This window comes from Cricetulus griseus, chromosome 7 (assembly GCF_003668045.3).
Source record: "Cricetulus griseus strain 17A/GY chromosome 7, alternate assembly CriGri-PICRH-1.0, whole genome shotgun sequence".
Classification (NCBI taxonomy): domain Eukaryota; kingdom Metazoa; phylum Chordata; class Mammalia; order Rodentia; family Cricetidae; genus Cricetulus; species Cricetulus griseus.
Window position 1 is genome coordinate 114,874,648 of NC_048600.1, and position 20,407 is coordinate 114,895,054.

General features: G+C 47.9%; 1 protein-coding gene across 3 annotated transcripts in view; it reads left to right on the forward strand.

The window, feature by feature from the left end:
- The first annotated feature begins 1,895 nt into the window (after window positions 1-1,895).
- The window catches only part of Map3k14 (mitogen-activated protein kinase kinase kinase 14), a 48,685-nt gene continuing 30,173 nt past the window's right edge, over window positions 1,896-20,407 (forward strand). For 2 of the 3 annotated variants that reach the window (XM_027428031.2, XM_035448348.1), the window contains exon 1: window positions 1,896-2,018. The gene's annotated coding sequence lies outside the window, so the exon portion shown is untranslated. Of the gene's footprint in view, window positions 2,019-13,673; window positions 13,801-20,407 lie in introns of those variants that run through there. The other variant, XM_035448346.1, reaches the window with a different exon arrangement.

The following is a 20,407-nucleotide window of genomic DNA, read 5'->3' on the forward strand; positions in this document are numbered from 1 at the left end:
CTAGTGAGTGTAGTGGTTTGTTCTCCCCTGCAAGGTGACCTTCTGCTGAGCTTTGAGTCAAGAGTTTACTTCTCACTAATACACCCTAGCATTGGAGTATGGGTTTAAAGACCAGTCATCTTGCTGCAATAGGCAAGGCATGGAAGGGAACCAGGACCACAGAGAAACTAGCAAAACACAGAAATACCGGCTAAAGAAGGAAGGGCGAGAGGGAGATGGTAAAAGTGAGCCAGCCCTGCAGGGAGCGACTGCAGAATCTGGGCCCGCTGCCCACATCTTTCCTGAGAAGTGCTTTGCCCAGAGGCAAACAGGTGGTGGGAGGGCACAGACAGACACCCAAGAAAGACCTGATACCAACCTGCGCATCTGTCCCAGCTCTGCCTCTTCTGAGTCACTGAAATGCCAAACCCTGGTGATGGCAGGAGCTTTTCAGAAGCCCCCAGTCTCACCATCTCTCAGCTGGTCACTGGCAAAGCCAAGATATGTGCCAGAGACTGTCTTGACTCTCAAGTATACGTTCTATGGAAGTCACAGCCAGAAATGCTCCTAGGGACAACACTTGTCATGGTCAAGCATAAGACAGCATGGGCTAGAACTATGAGCAACTTCAAGCTTTGCACTCACACGCTTCTAGCCCAGGGGTGGGTGGGTGAGCCTCTCGGTTTGTAGGCTGTTTATTTTGTTTTCATACAGAAACCTGGTTATGCAGCCCAGATAGGCCTCAAACCTGTCATCCTCCTGTCTCAGCCTCCTGAATGCCGGCCAGATTGTGGCATTCCCACAATGAATGAATGGCCTTTCCTGGTGTCCAACAACAGCTGTCTGCTTGGACACATCTCCAGAGGGAAGCTAGGTCTGCAAAGCGGTCACAAGCAGACAGTGGCCTGGCTCTGGCTCAAACCTTTCCAGACAGGAGTCTCCTTATTTTTCAAGCCAGACTCGGATGGGGCTGCCCACTCCCACCCGACATCCAGTCCCTGCAGCTGCAGCTAAGATTCCCAGCAGAGTCCCTACGGTCACAACACATCTTTCATTCTGGACACTCTAAAAAAAAAAAAAAAAAAAAAAGTGACTTCTTATTACCACTAAATAGAGGCTTGCTGTTCAGTAGAAAGCTCATTAGCAAAGTTAGAAAAGGGGGAAAAAATCTATACATTCCCTACACTCCCTCTCGGCCCCATCAAAAGGGCACTGTAGACACCATGTTTTCAAAGACCAGGTCTTTCTGGCGCTGTAGTCTAGGATGGAGCCTGTGCCCAGCACTCACACTGCGCAGCTTCTCCTGGGGTGGAAAGAGGTTGTACCAAGCCGTCTGCGTTTCAACACTAGGCCTGTCCTACGTGGGCCTCAGGCTCCCCACGCACAGTAACCTCGTCTCCAGACACTTCACAGCACCAGGCACACACCAAGTGCTCCACAAAGTGTTTCTAGCCCCTCCAGGACCCCACGAAGCAGCCACTCCCTCAAGCAGAAAGGAAGTGGAATCCAAGACCTTGGAGGGAAAGCGCCTCGCCATCTCCAAGGTAACCCAAGCCGAAGCTGGGAATGCCCACGCATGCGTACAGTCGCCCTTCCTTCCCGTAACCTCAAAAAGAATGCAACCCGTAAAAAAGATTTGCCAGAAGCCGAAAGCGCATGTGTGGTTCCACCAACACCCTGGCCTCCTCCGCCTACTGCCCGCCCGTCCAGCCAGCCCTCGCCTCTAGAAACCCTGGCCGGAAGCAGTATCCATTTTGGGAAAGGCCGCACTAGCCAATCGCGGCTGGGGAGATGACGGCAGGCCGACTTGGAGGAGACGCCTTATTGGCTTACTTGTGGGAGTGGGCGGGATCAAGGGTCGCAGTGCGGCCAAAGAAAGGAGGCGGGAAGCTCGCAAAGTCGCAGCCACAGGGAGAGGCGTGGCCTAGGGCGGGGCTAGACATGGGGGCGTGGTCGGGGAGGGGCGGCCTGGGCCCCCGAGCTATCGCTGGCCAGCGAAGCGCCACACTCGCTTGGTTGAGGAGAACGGCGCTCAGCCGGTAGGTGACTGGGCAGAGCCCGGAGATCTAGAGCGGGGCGCTGAGGGCCCGAGCGGGCGGGGACGGGGAGCCCCTGAGATCGGGGCCGGGGTGCGCCTTGCTCCCCGCGAGGGCTGCCTGGGATGGGTGGCCGGGTGTCTGCGTTCTAGGCTGCTCGCACGCGCCGCGCCACCAGCGCCACGCTCGCAGCGCCGTGCTCTCCCGGAGCTTCCAGGCCGCGTACCCACGGGTCACACGCTCGCCCGAAACGCGCGAGGGCACTGCCTTCTTCCCCTTCCCCAACATCCGCGCCGTCGAGTTCAGCCGCCCCGCTAGCAGACCCGGCTCTCAGGTGCCCCCCAAGAGAAGGAGACGGCTCCACCGCCCTAGCCGAGGAAAGCGCTGCCTTGAATTCACTGTGAAGTGCCTGGGGTCGCTTGTGCTGGGGGAAGGAGCAGAGGCTGCCCTGGGCACTCAGCAGGGCAGTGCTAGTCGCCCTCAGTACCCTCCCTCTTCGGTGATCCTGACCTTTCTGTGTGGTTCTGTGTTCTACCCGGGACTTTTGGTGTGTGTTTATATGTGCTAGTCCCATCTTGGAAGCTCACCGTGGCTCTAGCAACTTGCAGCCACCTGTCACCAAGTAAAAAACATTTGTCGGAGGCAGAGATTCCCACCTGCTTAGGAGCCTCTTCCGTGTTAACTTCAGAAAAAGTCCTTCCCCCCCCACCCCCGTGTTCATTAACTTCAGAAAAAGTCTCCCCCCCCCCAGTTGAGGTTAAAAGATGGCTCTCGGCACTAAAGGATGGGTTGTAAAGGAGAGGATGATTGAAGAAAAGTTTTTAAAATCCGTGTATTGATGACAATTTGTTGTTGTTGTTGTTCACTGGGGACAGTGAACTTGATGAATTGATTAAGGACTCTAAAAGTGAATGAGCAGTGAACTTTGGAACACTGGCATTGCGGCTAGAAACACAGTCTTTCTGAAAGATCAGAGGATCCTAACATTAGTGATGCATGGTTTTGCTTAGTAGCTTTCACCTTTAGTGGTAGGTGTGGTAAGACGGATAAAGTATTATTCAATTGATAAGTGAAGTACTTGAACCAGGTGTGTGGGGTGAGGGTGAGTGTATGTCTGAGAAGATGTGGGGTAGCTTTTTTTGCTCTTAACATGAGAGGATGCTTGAGGAGTTCTTGACTTGCTTATGATGTATCTCTTGCATCTGAAGTGATGTCAAAGGCAATTCCTTTGGGTCAGTGCCAGCTTTCTGAGTTTTTCAAACACCTTTAAGACATCTTGAAAGCTAGGCAGGGTGGCACACCCTTGTAATCCCACCACTCGGGAGGCTAAGGCAGGAGGAATACTGTGACTTTGAAGGCATCGAGGGCTTCATAGCAAGATCCTGTCTCAGAACACCGGAAAGAAAAAGAGAAGAAGACATCCTGATTTATTTGGAAGAGTGTGGTGAATTTCTCAGAAGATCTCATAATAATAGTTAATATGTCTGACTTAATTTTAGAAATAACTACCTAGCTGTACATACCCAGAAATATATACCAGCAGTTTATGAAATTAAACAGGTACTAGGGTTTAGATCATTTTCTGATTGTTCCTAGGTAGAAGGAGCAGTTTTGAGGTTTTTTCCCCCCTTCTGGTGTCAGAGTTTGTGGGAGTGGCACCATAGAGACCCTGCCAAATGAACCTTCATCTATTAAACAAAAATGTCTGGTTTTGCCATTCGGCCTCGGCAGATAGAGGTTTGGTTCCTCATTTTGGTTCTCCTGATGAACACTGATTCCTTTGTGATTTGCTCCAAGTGTTTGTATGAGAGAGGGTAGGACTCACCCTGATTGGTTGTCTAGCCCTTGGCAACTGTTAGGAGTTTTTTTTTTTTTTCTCCCCCGGTGAGTGAAAGGGTTCATTACTAGCTAGGGACTGGTAGGAGATTGGAGGGGTGTACAGTATCTAAAAGTTCAAATCCAGGCTTGTTTGTTTAGGCCATTTTGCCCACTCTTAAGAATTTTATGTTATCGCCTTGGCCTCTGAAGTCACTTTTAGGATTCCTATTTGTTTTTCCTGTCTGGGTGGACAGCACATGGACTTCTCCCAACAGCTGCTTCTGCTCTGGGAAGAGCTCACAGGTTCATCCTGGGTGGCTTGACAGATGTTCTTTCTGGGGAGAAAGAAGGAATCTGAAAACCAAATTCAGTCTAAGTGAAAGGTCAGCTTGCCACACATGCAGGCAGCAGACATTTCCACTGTTGGCTTCCATCACCTCAATGCTTTTTTTCTTCCTGGCAAAAGGTTAAAATGCAACTAAAATTCTGCTTTCGTGATTAATAAGTCACTACCGCAGTTGTGTCTGATGCTTCCTGTTTGCCCCATTTTAGTATTTCAGTTAAACTGGAGGTATCTCAGCACTCTGGACACTTTTGATAGCACCAGCATGAAGTGGGTGTGGAGAGGGGCGGTTTGGAGAGTGGATTTGGGGAGCTCTAAGGATAAGTCAGCCCTCTGCACACTAGGATCCCGAATAAGGGAAAGGAATGGGGTTGAGTGTTTTCACGGGTAGGGTGAGCCATTGAAGTGTGAGCACCCTGCGTTCATTCGGTGATGCTGACTGCCGGACTGGTAGCTGTGGGGCAGAGCGGGCAGGCCAGGTGGAAGGCAGGCAGTATAGGAAAGTAGCCGGCAGTTCTGTAAATGGTACTGAGGTAGGGTCCTGAGTTCTGACTTCTCTCAGCTGCCTGAGTGATAGGTCTAAGGAAGCTTTCCTCCAAGGCTCCTGTGCTCTTTTATTCATGCTTAAATTAAGGCCCCCTTCCCTTCTTGCTGTCTTAGAGTCTTTCATCTTTAGCTCCCTGGTAGAAATCCTTTGGAATTATGTGCTCAGGGAATAATTTTGTAGACAGCCTTTCTAAGAGGTAAAGATCTTTAAAATGAGGACTGAATAAAACAGATGATAATCCTGAGGAATTTGGTGTCATGGATGGAATCTAAACTGACTTTTCTTGACACACCCTTCATCATTTTAGAATTCTCACTTGCTCAATAGTGATAGGCCCTTCTCCCCAAAAGTCTATTTTGAATGTAATTAAACCAGGGAAGCGACTTTAACTATCATCATGATCCTTAGTTGTTATTGATGTTTAGTGACTGTTGATACTGGTGGTTATTAAAAGCCTACTGTCTGAGCAAGTGTGCCTATGCTCGTATTCCAGATGTAGAAACTAAGGCAGAAGGCACAAGTGATCTGTCCAGTGACACAGCCTGTCCATATTGGCACCACATCCACTGTGTCAGGGCCTGCTCTGCCTGGGCTGTCTTGTCTGTCTGAGTGCCCTTGAGCAAAGTGCTTCACTTCCGTGAGCATGGAGTGCCTCGTCTGCAAATGAGACCAGAAACATTTCGAGGGGCTGTTTTAAGTGGAAGAAAAGAGAGGATTTGTATGCTGGGCTGAGCACAGTGACTGTCACTGCTGTTGGTCATTGTCATGGTAGTTATGACAGTAGTAGTAGCAGCCAGTTACTACATTGTGACTAGATGTGCCATCTGAAAGATGGTATGAAGGAAAACTGTAGTGTCTGACAGGTCAGTCTTTTATTTATTTATTTATTTATTTATTTATTTATTTATTCAGAAGGCCCTCCAAGGATTGCTTCACTAGCCTGGATGGGTTAGCTGTCAAGTTTTCCCAGTCTTTAAAACAACGCCCCCCCCCAAGAAAATCCCCCACATTATTGAATTTATTCATTTTGAGTGCACACATGTGTATCACAGCACATGTGTGGAGATCAGAGGACAATTTTCAGGAGTCACTCTTCTCCTTCCACCATGTGGGCTCTAAAGAGCAAACTCAGGTCTTCAGGCTGAGCTGCAAGCATATTTACTCACTGAGCCATCTCACTAGCCCCTGGTCCCTCAGGCTTACTATACATCCTGCCCTCACTGTACTTCAGATAAGCCTAAAAAGACCTAGGATCTGTCTGGTCAGAGTTCAGAGTTCTAAACAGGGTTATCGGCATTCGTCTCAGGACTCTGATCCAAACAGAACTGGGCCTGTCTGGGACCCCGCCCCCCATATCCTCCATGTGGTTAAGTGGGTCTCAGCATTAACCTGGGGTGAGAAAGAGAGTACTCATAGAATAAAGCCACTGAGGACTTGTTCTTTGTTTGGGGGACAAGGAGGCAACATTTGTTTTGGGGGGGTATGAGTTCCATCAGCACATGGCACCCCACCTCTTCTCCCTTAAAAGGTCTTATCTCTATAACCAGGTATGGGAGCCCTGGATCTACAGTCAAGGATTTGCAGGTTCTGCCTCAGATATCACAGAGTGGGGAGGGGGGAAGATTAAATTCCTTTCTCCCTCTTAATACAAAACAAAAATACTGGCTCCCACCACACTGACATTCTTTCTAAATAGCATTTTTTTCTCTCTTGGGGAAGCTGTCTTGATAGGCGAAGAGTCATTTCTAAAGCGAACCTAGTTTTTAGAAAAAATAAATCACCGGATGTTGAGCCTCGTGAGGAGCTCACTCAGATAGATGAAAATGAAAGCAGCAAGCCCGGGTGGCACTTGCCTTCAAGGCTGGAGATAAAGGCAGAGGTCTGGACCCTGCTCAGTCACTGGCCAGCCCCACAGCCTACATTTGATAGGTGCCTTAGTCATTTTTCAAGCAGCTTTGTTTAGGTGAGGGGAGTACTTTCTCTGGGAGGTGAGTCACTCACGCAGGGGTGTAGGTAACAGGCCATTTGTTCCCCAGCCCACTTGCAGAGGAAGTCCCGAGCAGACCTTATTGAAAAGCCCTCTGCCAAAGATCACCCTCATTCCAGCCCAAGGGCTAGGATTAGGCAGCAGGAAGCCCATGGGAGGCTCCTAAAGCTTGCTGACTGACAGCCCCATCCCCTGCTGGGTCATATGGGCAGGGCACAGAGCCCAGGTCAGCAATGTCACCACTCCTGAGTCCAGCCACCTTGAGGGCGGAAAATGGCTCGCTTCCAGTGACAGTTCAGTGCAGCAGCAGGAGCTTTGGCCCTGGGGAGCTGGGAAATCCCTTGGCAGAGAGTTAGAGAGATACAAACTGTACTTGGAGATGAGAGATTTGGAGAGAACCCTTTTCACCCCTGCCTTCTTTTTAGCTACCTGAGTTGGAGGAGTACAGGAGCTCCAGGGGTTGGGAAAGAAGGCCTGTTGTTCCCTGGGTTTCAAGGAGCTTGGAAGACTGCAAACTCATTCCCTTAGTGGTCTCCACTTACCAGGTCAACGTCGGCGCCCAAAAGAAGCACTGGGGAAGGCCTGAGCCATTCTCCCCTCCCATTTTCTGGTGGTCGCAGCTTCTGCTGACTCTCATTCCAGAGAGCCGTCAATGATCAGTGTCCATAGACAGAGTCACAGATCACAGTGTGTCCTTGACTAGTGCACTCAGTGTTAGTCCATGTGTCCAGGACCATCCACAAGATAGACTTGACTGTTCGGGGCCTCAGTAGAACTGATAATCCCTTGCAAGTGTCCTGGTTTCCTATCACAGAGTCCTCCTGAGTTCAGGACTCAGCATCTACAGAAAAAGCCAGGTCCTGTGTACCTGTTCTGGGGCTGGGGAGTAAAGATAGGAGGATCCTGGGGGCTCCTGGGAGCTCGCTGGCCAGCCAGTCTAGCCAAACAGTGAGCTCCAGTTTTAATGAGACAGGGAAAAAAGCGGGGGAGAGCTGTTCAGGAAAAGGCATGACAGTCACCCTCTGGTGACACACTTATACACACACATGAGAGTAGGGGCCAGATACTCTTTAGCATTTGTACCCCCCTTCTCTGCAAAAGGCCATCCAAGCTACTTGGTGACACAGATTTAGCTCTTTGCACCGTGTCTTGTTGCCACTGGACCCAGGAGCTACACCCAGCGTAGGACTTTAATTTCATTAAACAGCTCCTCTATCTGTTTCCCCTCAGGAACCCATCACTCTCAGGCTGCCTGCAAGCTCTTCAGGCCTGGGAAGGGTGGAACCTGTGTGTCTTCTGCTCTCCTTCTAAGCAAATGTAAACAGAAAGCTGTTTATTTGAGTCTCTCCTCTGCCATGTGGTCGAAAGGAGGCCAGGGTTGATAAGAAAATACAGTCTAGGCAGGGTTACCCGGAAGTCTCAAAGGTTGTCTCCACCTCTAGGGCACTTTCTTATGTTCCCAAGCAGTGTCTTACCTAATGTGGGCCTTTAGAGACTATTGATGATAGATTGTGAGGTTCCAAAGCCACTGAGCACCAAGAAGCATTTGCGTCTTTCTTCTCCAAAGACATGGTATGCTGTCCACAGCTACAGGTGGCCAGAAGAGCCTGAGTAGCCAGTGTCACCCCAGCCGGACCTGTCTGGCTCCTCTCCGTGAGAGGCCTCTGAGGGCAAAGCATGATGTCATGTCTGGGTAATGGCCCACTGTACGTGCAAAGAGCTGCTCTACGTGATCCTTCTGGTGACCTTGGCCTTTCCCTTAACTGAGTAGAATTACTCTTCTGGTTGGTATTAGGAATAGCTGAGAGGCTTAGAAGGAAAGAGGAGTTTAGCCAACCCCAAATGAGGGTGTGATTGCCAGTTGAGATAATACCTAGAGTGTTTTGCCTGGGGGAGTTAATGTGGGGAGCAGCTCCCCATAAGTTTCACCTGTTATGTGCTGTGGTTTGAGAGGCAGGAATATTGTTATAGACAGAAATGTAAGAGAGAGGTGTCTGTGCACCGTCCAGCCCCATGTGCAGGTCAGTCCAGGTGGAGACTGTGTGCATCGGAGGGCCAGAAGGCCCATCTTCTCAGTCAGTCAGAAATAAATGGGTCACCAGGTCAGTATTTAGGGAAGAGGTTGATGATGGTTTCAGCACGTAGCTTGCAGACTTTCCCACTGGGATGCAGTCAGAACACAGTCGCTGACGTGATCCCCGTCGGCAGCCACCAGGTGCCCTCCCATTGAGCTTACCAGTGATAGGTGTGAACACACAAATACCAACCATGCAGGCTCTCAGAGTCTATGGCCCTCATCTATTTAGTCATTTTTTTTTAAATCTTACTTATGTGTATCTCTATATATATGTGTGAGGGATGGGGTATGTGTGCCACAGTGTACATGTGGAGCTCAGAGGACAACCTTGTGAAGTTAGTTCTGTCTTTCCCTTGTTATCCTGGATTCTAGGATCAAACTCAGGCCACCAGATTTGTATGCCAAGTGCCTTTACCTGCTGAGCCATCATGCTGGCCCTTTTTGCTTCCATTTTTTTGTTTTTTGTTTTGTTTTTTGTTTTCCGAGACAGGGTTTCTCTGTGTAGCTTTGGAGCCTATCCTGGCACTCGCTCTGGAGACCAGGCTGGCCTCGAACTCACAGAGATCCTCCTGCCTCTGCCTCCCGAGTGCTGGGATTAAAGGTGTACGCCACCAACACCAGGCCTTGTTTTTGTTTTTTAAGACAAGGTCTCACGATGTAGCCCCGGCTAACCTGTAATTTGCTGCTTAGACCAGGCTGGCCTTGACTTGCTGTGATCCTCCTGCCTCTGCCTCTTAAATGCTGGGATTACGGGCATGTACTACTTACTACACCTGACTGTTCTTTCACTCATTAACTGCCAAGCTCTGGTAGGTGGAGCACATACACATTCCATTGATGGTGGTCCAGCTTACGGTTTCCTGACCGTATGATGCAGAAGTAATAGGCATTCACTAGAAAATCCTCCAGATTTTTAACTTGATCTCTTCTTGAGCTGGTCATAAGAGATACGAGACCACGGTGATCTGGGCAGTGGCTATGGGCCATAGCTCCCTGTCAGCCTCACTATCATGAGGGAACATAGCCAATACTACAAAGCTCTGTGTTGTTCATCTGTAATGTTCAGTAAGCTATGACATTAGGCACAGCCCACATATTTTACTTTACAGTGTTTTCATCTTACAGTGACTTCACTGGATCATATACCATGGAGCATCTGTTGTTAAAAACAAGTAGAACTGGGACACTTCCATCAAAGAACTCACCATGGAGGGCAAGTGGATGACCAGGCGTCATGCTACAGCTTGAGCCAGTGCTGACTGTCCCACAGGAGTAGCCCCCCTCTCAGCCTGCCGGTGTCTCATCAGGACGCCTCGGCATTTCTCTCCTCCTAGAACCTTTTTCTGCTTCTCAGCTTGGACTAGGAGCTTGCTAACACTTCATGTTAGCAGTGTCCTCAGCATGCATGTTCAAACGTGGTGGCACTGAATGGCACAAAGGTGCTCCAACATACTTAAGCTCAGAAGCGTGGTGCCCTGTGTGCCCAAATCACATGCAGGTAGATGGCGCAAGGCCAGGCCCATGACAAGCCTTTTGACAACCAGGGTCAGTATTCTAGGATGGTCTTTCAGGGTCATGAACAAGGAAAGCTCTTGTTTGGGTTGGTCACCATCATATTTCCACTGGCTAGTCCAGCACTTGGAAAGTGGTACCCACTGGGTAGAGTAGGTATCTGTCATCAAATGGAAGTGCAGGATGAAAATCTACACTCCGGTTAGGCCCTGTTGATATGAGTAAGAGTAAGAAAGCCACAGACTTTCCTCAGTTTCCCTCTGTTCACCAAGGAATCAGTCTGAGGTCCTCTTGATACATACAACTCATCAGGTGGTGGTGTCGCACCCTTTTAGTCCCAGCACTCAGGAGGCAGAGGCAGGCGGATCTCTGTGAGTTCAAGGCCAGCCTGCTCTACAAAGCGAGTGCCAGAACAGTCAGAGCTACACAGTGAAACCCTGTTTCTAAAAACAAAAAAAGAAAAAAAGGAGAACATACCTCTATCTCCAACATCCCCCACCTCAGGAGAGAGCAAAAGTATGACCCCTTAGTGTACTGGTTTGTCAGATGCACCCCTGCCACTCATGTCTTCAGCTGATCACTTGGGATAGTTTGTCAAAGAGTATGCAGGACAGCATCTAAAACTGGGCCACGGTCAGGCTCCACAGAATGGACCATGTGTCTCCTTCAACACACCCCCATCCCCCTACATTGGAACTCTTCTGCAGAAAGCCAAATTGTTTGGGTTTCTTGTTTGTTCTGAAGTTCCTCAAATCAGTTCCTCAATTTCAGAACCAGCCACCAGTGACTACAATGACCTTGAAGCCTCCTCCCTTACAGGGACACTGAACCTGGCTTTCTCTTACCCACTAAGGCCTGGGACCACTTCCACCTGTGAAAATCACATATATAAACCCAGGAAGGGGTAATGGTTATATTTTAGCAGGAATGGCCATGCCTAGAGAACAGCTCATTGATATGAATCAGTTCAAAAGGAAGAGAGAAAGAGAGAGAGAGAGAGAGAGAGAGAGAGAGAGAGAGAGGTTCACAGTTCACAACAGCATTGTTATAATGATGACATCAAACTTGGCAAGATCCTGAAGTGCATTTTGATTTATCCAAACAAACAAACAAACAAAACAACTAATTTGACACAGGGTGGTGACTCGCACTTGTAATTCCAGCACTCAGGAGTCTGAGATGGGACAATTATGAGTTCAAGGCCAGCCTGGGCTACATAGCAAGACCTTGTTTCAAACAAAGCAAAGCAAAACAGAACAAGAAAGGGCTGGAGAGGCTGTGGTGTGGCTTAGTGTGAGGCGGTGGGGTAGCGCTGTAATCTTTAGAAACTGTTGAATGGTGTATACATCATCCCCATTTCATGAGAATTCCTAGTCAAAGGAAATACTCTCATAGGCATATTTAAGGGACACTTAAATGCTTTTGCATGACACACATAAAATGTTCTTGCTGTTTATTGTATGACGTATACATGTGGTTGTTTTTTTCTCCATTCTACCCTCCACCTGTGCCTGCGTTCCATGGTGGCCTCTATGGCTCGGAGGTGCCCTCTCTGGTATCCTTCCTATTTGGTGTTGGCTGTTTGTTTGTTTGTTTTTTTGTGTGTGTGTGTGTGTGTGTGTGTGTGTGTGTGTGTGTGTGTGTGTGTGTGTGTGATTTTTCAAGACAGGGTTTCTCTGTATAGCTTGGCTGTCCCAGAACTCACTTTGTATACCAGGCTGGCCTCGAACTCACAGTGATCTGCCTGCCTCTGCCTCCCCAGTGCTGGGATTAAGGCATGTGCCACCACCATCTGGTTGGTGTTGGCTTTTTTTAAAAAAAGATTTATTTATTTATTATTATGTATACAGGGTTCTGTCTCATGCATGCATGCCTGAAGAGGGCACCAGATCTCATTATAGATGGTTGTGAGCCACCGTGTGGTTGCTGGGATTTGAACTCAGGATCTCTGGAAGAACAGCCAGTGCTCTTAACCTCTGAGCCATCCCTCCAGCCCTGGTGTTGACTTTCTTAATGCAAGGCTTTTTGCAAGTTCCATGTAAAATGGCATTGTATCACTTTTTTAAGGCTTATCAAATACCCTGTGTCAGGAGTCTAGAGACAAAGTGTTGGCCATGAGTATGACATGGCAGCTGATGCTCAAGGCTTTGTTATCAAACATACAAACCAAACAGTGACCTAGACTCAAGAATCCCAGAACCAGACTTTATCTGGAATAGCCAATTTGGACTTGGTTACGGACCCATTCCAGGGTGAGATTCTCGTCCCGCAACCAGGGAACAAAGGCCTGCACAATCCAACCATGGAGTCTCTGCTCTCCACTCCATCTTCTAAAACATACGCTGTCTGTTCACGCTTGGCCATCGAGATGCTTCCTCCTGGGTCAGTTCCTGGGGTTCTCACTAACACGTCTTTGGATGTTAACAGCTTCTGTATTTCAGCCCCAGCTTTTCAAGCTCAGGTCATTGGATAAGAGATTCAGTGCCATGGCTAAGAGTAGGCTTCAGCATAAAAGTCCTTCATGTGTGTCCTATTGCTGCCCCTTCCCTGCAGTGTGACATTAGGTAGATGACCTGCAGACCCTCAGTTTCCTCCTCTATATATAGGGCATTGAATAGCCAGGCAAGGGGTCTCGTACCTGTAATCCTAGCTCTCAAGAAGCAGAGGCAAAAGAATTGCAAGTTCCAGGCCAATTAGGATGCATAGCCAGACCTGTCTCAAATAAATACAAAAATAATAAAAAGGAAGGACATAATATAATGTCTTGCTTACAGAGTTGGAAGGATGTAATAATGCATGGATCACATGATACAGAGTGAGCAGTAATAGCTGCCAGTGTGAATTTCTGTTTACATGGGCCAGAACATAATTATATGTATGCAAATGACAACAGATGTTGAAAATACCCAAAGATACGACAAGACAGCTAATCCCAGCCCTTCCGCCGAGGTCGTCATGTGTCACCAGGTTACTCCTCAGTCCATTCTGTGCTGAGAGCTTGCCAGTGGAGACAGAGGCCAGACAGGTTGCAGAGGGCTCTTGGGAGCCACTGTCAGATGTGGTCCTTTGTTTACTGAGAGCTCTGCCTCTGTCTTGAGTCTTTCTCCTCATCCCTTTAGTATCTGTTTGAGATGTTCGGTAGCTGACGTTAGTGCTGCTGACCAGAGACTACGGAGGTGGTACTAGCTCTGCACAGGCAAAGCCTTTGGAACAATTTGCATGTCTAGTCGGGGGAAAGGCTGTTCATTCTGTCACAACGTTCATCCCTCTGCAAGCCCACTCGTAGAATGCCAGGCACTGACCTGTATAAATTAAACGTTAATCATGCAGTAACACGCTGTATGAGATGTAGTTTGAGAATGCCTCTTTCACAGGAGAGATACCAGGACACTGATGAAATGATCTGCCCATGCCTGCATCTCAGAATGTGAAAGGCCAGTGGTTTGCGCTTGCGTCTTCCATCCTTTTCTTTGTGGGATTGGCCTTTCCCAGCACTAATAGGTAAGTAATGTGTTGGAATAAATTAGTGCCAAAGGCCTTTCTTTTTGTTTGTTTGTTTTCGAGACAGGGTTTCTCTGTGTAGCTTTGGAGCCTGTCCTGGAACTCACTCTGTAGACCAGGCTGGCCTCAAACTCACAGAGATCTGCCTGCCTCTGCCTCCTGAGTGTAAGGATTAAAGGCATGTGCCACCACCACCTGGCGCCAAAGGCCTTTCTGAATCTAAGATCAATTTAGGACTCATTCATCATTTAAATAAATATAGAATAAATGACATATGATCCATCTATCTATTTTCTCCCCAGCTGATTAGAAACACCTTGAGGACAAGGATAGTACCTTTAGCAAATAACTAGAATGTGTGAGAACGACCTATTTTCCTGACACCCTGAACCAAGAGAAAAAGAGAGCCACTGACAGAGGGTTCTCTGGGAATTACAGTCCCAGCACTCAGAATGATTTCCCAGCTGTACAAAGGATGTGAACAAAAATGGGCTTTTTGGAGCTACACAGAGAAACCTGTGTCAAAAAAAAAAAATGGGCTTTTTGTGTTACTACTTCTAAGTGACAATTTGGAAAGAGTTCATCCATAGAAGAGCAGGTGGATAGTCTGTAACAAGGCAGAAGAGCAGGTGTGTGTGTGTGTGTGTGTGTGTGTGTGTGTGTGTGTGTGTGTGTGTGATGGCTATCTCCTTACTTCCTGAGTCACAACTAATAAAACTCAAAGTCCCCAGGGAGAATATAAAAGAGAGTGAAATGAAAACCAAAACCCAGAGAGGGGCAGTCTCATTTCCATCCTCTGGCCCTTTGAGCAGCCATGGGTTTGGTGTGTACCTTTGTGTCTGCATGCTTGGGGTCATCCTAAATTTGCCAAGTCCCACTCCCAAACATGAATACATGCTTTTGCAATTCTTGTCCCCAACCAAGAGATGCTTTTTGGTTATAGCATGTTTTCATTATTAAAATAATATAGAGAACATCAGTGAGGGTTATGAGTTGAATGGATAAAGGCCATCCGCTCAGAAGAATGCAGGAAGGGGCAAGGACTTAAGCTTCTTTTGGTACATTCTCCCTCTCCCTCTCCTCCCTCTCCCTCTCCCTCTCCCTCTCCCTCTCCCTCTCCCTCTCCCTCTCCTCCCTCTCCCTCTCCCTCTCCCTCTCTCCCTCTCCCTCTCCCTCTTCCTCTCCCTCTCCCTCTCTCTCTGTGTGTGTGTGTGTGTCTGTGTCTGTGTCTGTGTCTGTGTGCCTGTATTTAACCACTTGAAATCGTCTGTAAAATCAGACTAACTCACTGGGCATTGGTGGCGAATCCCTTTGATCCCAGCACTCGGGAAGCAGAGGCAGGCGGATCTCTGTGAGTTTCAGGACAGCAGGGCTGTTATGCAGAGAAACCTGTCTCAAAAAACACGAAGGAAGGAAGGTAGGAAGGAAGGAAGAAGACTGACTCACTGGAGAAAATTATAAAAACATTCAAAAAATACTAAGACATTCATAAGTCTGACAAGAAGAGAATCTTTGTTATATCTGCCAGTGTCTTGATTTTTTGTTTGTTTTTTTGTTTTAAGATAGAGTCTCCAGCCGGGCGTTGGTGGCGCACGCCTTTAATCCCAGCACTCGGGAGGCAGAGGCAGGCGGATCTCTGTGAGTTCGAGACCAGCCTGGTCTACAAGAGCTAGTTCCAGGATAGCCTCCAAAGCCACAGAGAAACCCCGTCTTGAAAAACCAAAAAAAAAAAAAAAAAAGATGGAGTCTCCATGTCGGTGTTTTTATAAGTGTTGATATACTATAGAAAGGACTGGAGAAATGGTTCGGCAGTTAAGAGCTCTGGCTGCTCTTAAAGAGATCCTTGGTTTGGACTTACAACTGTCTGTACTGCCAATTCCAAGGGATCCAACACCTTTTTCATTTGCAAGTTCCAGGCATGCACAAGGTGAACAGCCACACATGCAGACAAAATACCCATACAAATAAAGTTTAAACACACACACAAGTTAAGTACTATTCAGGGCTAGAGTTTACATATAATTCTATATGCTTTTTCTTTACATTGTCTGCAGTGATATTTGTTCATAGCATTTTAATGGGTATGCTGTGATTTAATAACTAATTCCCAGTAATTAATTTTGTTTGGGTTTGCGTTACTATAGAAACACTATGAACATTCTCACGTGTGCATCTCCTCCTGTATTCCTGTTTGTTTTACATCACAATTGTAATTCTAGGTAATATCTGCATAAAAAGTGGCCATTGCCTTGTGTAACGTGTTACTGTCCCCAGTACTTTCGCTATGTCATTGCATTGGATGAGTAAAAGTGAATGCGGGTGTGTCTAAAGGTCAGAGTGAAGGAGAGGAAAGAGACTGAGGTGCTGTGGGCTGTCAACGGCTCAGGAAGTGCCAGGTGGCCCACACTGGAAGGCCCACTGGGAGACCTGTAGAGCTCAGTAGCTAGAAGGTTGGGCAGCGATGGGAGCAGCCAGAGCCACGCCCTGTGTTTAGGGAAACAGTGGTCAGATAGAGTATAGACCACAGACTTGGGACTGGACCATAAGCACTGCAGAGACAGCAGATGTCTTTCAGCCTGAGGTTGTCTAAAGGACATGGTGTTTTACGATGAGCTCAGCCCAGTGGGGCTGGGCCGAGGTCAGGCAGAGGATGGAAGTGGCTAAGACCTACACTAATAGAATAGATACGGGGTGGTTGCCCTTAGTTAGCATCCTGAGGGCCCGTGAGGGCGTTGGTGTTTCCTCAGGCCCTGGGCCAGCCAGTGCTGCCAAACATGTGGTGGGACTGGAGGTCTATAATAAGCTGTATCCCACAGATTTTCTTAACCCTGCCATTGTCTTTGTGGAATTGGCAGTAAGGCTGAATAGTTGTGGGATGTGAGGGGTTTTTTTATATATATATATTATTGATCTGTAAAATTTTAATGATTAATGAACCTTCACATTTCATATCTTCATTAATGGGAAATGCACAAAAGAAATCTCCCTCCGGGGAGCAGGCTTCAAGCTGGCCAAGGAGGAGGTTCAAGATCCTTCCAGTTCAGTCTCATTCAGAGTGCCCAACTAAGGCCTTAGGTGTGCCCCCTCCTCCTTGCTAGTGGCCACCTGCCCCCTCCTCCCTTGGAAAAGAATTCAGCAAGCCTTCCAGAGCCCTGAAGCTTTTTACCAGCAGTATTTGTCCAGCAGCTACTGTCAGTCCCTCCCCCACAAGAGTCTCCCACCTAGAACCCTGTACCCAAGCATGTGAGGGAATGGAGATTTCTGTCCTCACTGTCCAGGGAATTAGACCCTGGGGTATAGGAGAACCAACTTCATTTCATGATCTCCAGTCTGCTGCAGCTGTGACTTTGGCTTATCCACCAGCAAGAGTTTGTGACTCCTACAGAGAGACTCACCTCTGGATTACATGCATCTTCCTGGGCCCCCCCCCCTCTCTCTGTGTGTGTGTGTGTGTGTGTTTGCAATGTATGTGCATGTCTGTGTGGCAGCCTGAGATTGGTATTGTTCCTCAAGAGTCACCCACACTTATTACTTTTATTATATTTTTATTTACTCAGGCCACAGAGTGGTTGTGGAGGTCAGAGGGCAACTTGGAGTCGTTTCTTTCCTTCTATCATCTGGCTTAGTGGCACGCACCTTCACCTACTGAGCCATCTCTCCTTATTTTTTGAGTCTCTCGCTGGGACCTGAGACTTACACTCAAGGCCTCTGACAGGGCACACACAGCAAGTGTTTTATCAGCTGGCATCTCCTAATCCCTCACCGGTGTCTCCTTTCCCCTGAGCGATTCTTGTTCACCCCTAGGAAGCCTCTCCTAACTGCAGCAGCTATTCTGGGTTCCCCCTGTGCCCCACTGAGTGTCCTGTGGCTGTGTCCTTGAACTCGTGTATTCATGTATTTTTCTGATTGCCTGTCTGTTACCCCAGCATTCTCTGGGCCCCTCCAAGGACTGTGTCATCTTCCTCAGTGTCATCCCAGCACGCAGGGCAGGGTACCCAGCAGACCCACTGTGTGTGCCCAGGGCCTTCACGGCTCTACAGGAGGACAGGATTCAGCGAAGAGACCTTATTCATCAAAAGCCTCCTCTGCCTCCAGTCACTAAGACTCTTCAGTGGGGTCTGTGGGAGACTGTTGTGCCTGTGTGCTCTGAGCTCATGAGCACTACATGGTTTTGGGTTTTTTTGTTTATTTGGTTGGTTTGGGGGTTTATTTTGTTTAGGGGGTAGTGTTTGTGTGTTTGTTTATTGTGGAAGCCAAGTCCCTCTATATATCCCTGGCTGTCCTGGAACTCACACTGTAGACCAGGCTGGCCTTGAACTCACAGAGATCCGCCTGCCTCTGCCTCCTGAGTGCTGGTATTAAAGGTGTGAGTCACCTTTGAAGGTGTCTCTGTTCTTATGGAAGTTATTCTTAAACTTTAATGTACATATGTAACTGTAATTTTTAATGAAATGTACACATTTTCACAAATAAATTTCCCCCCAAAAGACAGGGTTTTATTATTCTTCCACTTTAGGATTTAGCGATTTTATGTGTATGAGTGTTTTGCCTGTGTGTATATCTGTGCACTACATATGTGCCTAGGTGAGAAGGGGGCATCAGATCCCCTAGAACTGAAGTTACAGATGGCTGTGAGCTACTTTGTGGATGCTGGGAACTGAGTCCAGGTCCTCTGGAAGAATGGGCGGTGCTCTTACCCCTGAGCATCTCTCCAGCCCCTTAAGCTGATTTTTCAGACACAATTGTTAAGTTGACCAATGTATTAAACAGATTCCTGTGCCCGCCATTATTTCTTACATTCCATGTCCTTTTTTTCTGGTTTACATTCTTTAACACCTGGCAGCATGCGGCAGGGCCTCTGGCTTGGAAGTCTGACTTGCTGATTCAGCACTTACTGACAGCCCAGACACCTGCCTCCCCAATTCTTAATTCTTGTGCTTCTTGCCTATGAGGACAGAGAAATATGCCAAATACAGGACAGAAATAGTAGTAGCCTTGCAGCCAGTTATTACTTCTCAGTTCCTGGATTCAACAAGAACTGGTGGTCCTTGAGTGCCAGGGGAACCGGCCCAGAGCACTGTCCTTTGAGTCCTAAGCCCATGTCAGGTTCTCTGGTTGTCTAAATTGAGCCTCATCTGCTCCAGCAGCTGACTTAATCTCTCAGCCTTAGTTTCTTCATCTGCCAAATGAAATCTGGAGATCTGGGTATGTTCTCCACAAAGAAGGCGAGCCCCACAGAGAGAGGAGAAGGATGAGCCCCACAGAGAGAGAAGCATATCTGCCAGTGGCCACCCAACCCCTTTGAGCAAAGGGACCATTCTGGCCGGCTGGGTGCCAGGGCAGGGCAGGGGTGGGTGGGGCAGGTGTGGGGACCTGGGGGCCAAATAGCTCTATGCAAGGGCAGCTCCCTGTCTCTGTCACTTGCCCTGGGTTCTCCCTTGCTTCACAATCCCTCCTTTTTGTTAGGTTGAAGCCTGGCTGGTGTGGCCTGTTGGCTAGGCCAGCTACAGGCAAAAAAGAGGAAGCTTTAGGGCGACATTGGTTTCAACCGATATCTTCTTAAGGAAGTTGAGTCATTCTACTTCTGCTGTTTATCCCTCTGGGCATTCAGAGAAGGACACACTCTAATATCCAGATGGAATTGAGAGAGATTTGCCCTTCAGTGGACAGTTTCAAGACAGCCTTACAGGCTTTGATTTTCCTTTTGTGGAGGGTGAAATGAACATGGAATTCCTTGTGAGGCTGTGGACACCTTGTTTGTGTGAAGCAGATACACGGAAGTGCCAGTGACTCAGTGGTCACAGCCTAGTAAAGGACAAAGGGACGAACATGCACTTGGCATCTTCTGTTGGCCAGACTAGCTGCGGCGGTTTGTGTTCTCTACCTGTCTGCTTAGAAGATCCCTGAAAGGAGTCAGAGAAACTGACCAAGGCCAGAACACAGGCTCCAGAGGCAGGGACCAAGTCCAGCACACCTCTAGCTGTGTGACCTCTCAGGCATGCTGGGAACTGCTCACTTCCCCAAGTAAAAGGAAGGTTAAATAATGCTAGGTGCTTAGTAAGTATTAGCCACTGTTGTTCTGAATTGGAGTCATCCAGCCCTCCATTAACCCCGACCTGGTCTGTCTGGGAGCTAGGAGGAACCTCAGAGACCATTTGGTCTAAGGCTTTTCTTAGCAACCTGGGGTTCTACAGAGCCCCTCGGTTGAGGGGAAGAAGGCTGAGTGGGTGAGTGGGTGGGCCTCTTGCCCACCTCCATTATCCAGGGTAGCTGTTTCTGATATGAGTTACATGAGGTTGCATGCTTCTAGCCTTCAGATGGTGATGAGGTGTGATTTCATTTGACAAAAATGGCCCTACTGCTTTTTTTTTTTTTTTTTTTTTTTTTTTTTTTTTTTTTTTTTTTTTTAATCTAGAAGCCTTAGCTTCTGTTTCCCAGCCTGTTGTTCTCAGGGTCAATGTACTTACTAAAAGAGGGAAGTGAAATATGATACATTTTTAAAAAGCTGTTTGCTCTAAAGGCGGACATTTAAAATATTACTGTTGTACCTTTAATGAATCCAAGACTCATTTAGCCTAAATCTTTTTTCTGTTCCAGAATCCTGGAA